Genomic DNA, 2,584 nt, shown 5'->3' on the forward strand with positions numbered 1-2,584 from the left:
TAAATGAAATAATATTTTTTTGCTCTCTTATTTCCAATCCTTATAATATAACTGTACAGCTCGGTGCATCAACGAATTCTGTGTACTTGTTTTCCTACGAAATGGTAGTCTTACTTCATGTTTATTTCTTGTTTTATATACATGTTCACATTGATTAGAAAAAACCTTTTGAGTGAACTCTTTTGAGGTATAACCATTAACCATTTTATGAACAAAAAACATTACATTAAAATATGTTCGTTGACGTACTGTCATAATTTTTGCTTGTTTCAGCATCAAGTTATATTATGTAATAGTTACATTCGTGTCAAAATAAGAGAAACATATGGGTGGATAAAAATATAACATAAAGCAACCTGTTTCGCCCATTTTGAAGAAAACTTTATAACGAATTGTTAATTTTTTTTTTTACTTAACTTTTTTGGTGCAGCTAGACCTTACTGATACGAACTGGCACATAAATTATATGATATTTTAATTAGCTTAAATAAATTAGTTGATGGTAATGTTATCGCATAGGGTTGTAATTGGCAAGCCCGTTATTCCGTAGATGATTTATGTATAATATATCACGATGCATAAGTGTATTAGTAGATTACTGTAGAAGGTATTATTACTGGGTAAGGGGAAAGGGTAGGTTTGAAGGGCTCAGACGGTCAATGTTCCCTGGGTTGACTCCGGAGGGGTAGAGGGGGAGGTTGACGGGAGGGGGGGTACAGAGGACACTGCACCAACACGTGCAATGAGAATTGGGTATCAGGACGCTTCTACGAACAAATCTAATCAAAAACCGACTAAAAAAGTGCAAAAATCCTCAGTAATTCACAGATATTATATAAACGGAAAAATCCAGTACTTGTCTACAATTTTTTCTTCATCGTCATAATTCCTGTTACCGTACCTAATGGTGCATTGGGCAATGCACTTGTAAAACAAAACGCAGCATATTTTGATCACCTGTTACATGAAGATAAGGTACTAAAGCAGTAAAATCCTACTAGTTAATTAGTTCGAACTGGTTCAACATTTAGACAATTTTGAATATTTCATATAAATATTCATATGGAACTAAAAATAAGTGTAGATTTAATACGTGCATGACTATTGTATTGTATTTATAGGCAACTTCATAAAGATGCAATACAATTTTTGTAGTTGTAGTGATTTTTGGGTAAACTCGCCATGGATTTCATTCTTCTTACGATGTTTCGACCTCCGTTGCAGAGATCATCTTTGTGTAAATCATGTTTTCAATTTAATTCGTGCTCACCCAAATATCTCCAAAACTTTACTCACCGCATTCTAGCCCAAGACTGAATACAGTTCTACGAGAAATCGGATATAAAAAAATCTGACATGTGAATAAAATTAAAGCATTCAAGTGTATGGCGAAGTTTCTCGAAAATGATTTTAATAAAAATGAACTGATTTGAAAAATCACAGGTTTATTAACACCACGTGTTTGCAATGGCCAATAAATTATACTAAACGTCAGTTAAACTCATGTTCTCTTTGCTTCTTGTCAGTTATGTTTCACCATTTGATCAGAACTCGTAACGTCACTGGTGGTCTATTTTCGAAGTTTCGGTGAGAATTTTCAAAATTATAACACTTTAAAAAATCATCGCGATGATTATACGATACACAAAAGTACTTATTTAGTATTTTTGTCTTAGTTTGATTAACTACTAACAAATAAAAATATATATAAAAAAACCGCTATAACTCCTTATTACTGCCAGATGAAATCCGCAGGCGATAAAACACCTTTAAGCATGTCAATCTTGTCGAGAAAATAGCCCGATGCATGGTAGCTATTTATATTAGACGAACTACACGTTGCTTTTGGAAATTTATAGAATACAATATTATAATATGTTACTTAACTCACTTTTCCCCAAAACCGCATTTCACCCCGTTCTGCACTATGCGATAGATGTAAAACTGTTAGTATGACGCAGACACGTTCAATAATTTAGAAAGTGAAATTGAACGATTGAGGCGAAAAGGGTCGATTATCAACATGAAAAAAAAAAAAGACAAACAGTGATATCCTTTTTGAAGCGTGCCTTCATTCTAGAACTTTTATCTCTGGTTTCGCAGTCTGGGTAGTGTAGGAGAGAAAGGAATTACCAGGAGTCCAGAAGACACGAGGAAGTTTGTACGAAGGGTTTGACGAACTTGCTGTTTGGATCATGTACCCTTCTACCAAAGAGCACAATGATCCCTGTCTTATTTAAACATTATTTTTATGCGCAAATTGTATATCGGAATGTTGTCTCGTCTTTATGGTCTAACCAAAGTTTACAATGTATTTATGCCATCGTTATGTTAATATTTAAATGTATTGCAACATAAAGGGAAAATTCAAACCATACAATACCATATCATAAGTCTTAGTAAAGCATAGTTAATGTCTAGAATTCCATATTCTCTTCTCAAAAATGTTTTCTTTTCTGGTGAAATAAATTTCAAAATCATCGATATACGTCACGATCTAGGCAATGAGTACCAAGACGTTGGTGACTCATTGCATGTGAAATTTAGTACATACAGAACTGCCCTTCTCCTGCATTTCATGGAT

The sequence above is a fragment of the Micrasema longulum genome, unplaced genomic scaffold, assembly GCF_059751315.1.
Source record: "Micrasema longulum isolate JH-2025_06_02 unplaced genomic scaffold, ASM5975131v1 h1tg000515l, whole genome shotgun sequence".
Lineage (NCBI taxonomy): Eukaryota > Metazoa > Arthropoda > Insecta > Trichoptera > Brachycentridae > Micrasema > Micrasema longulum.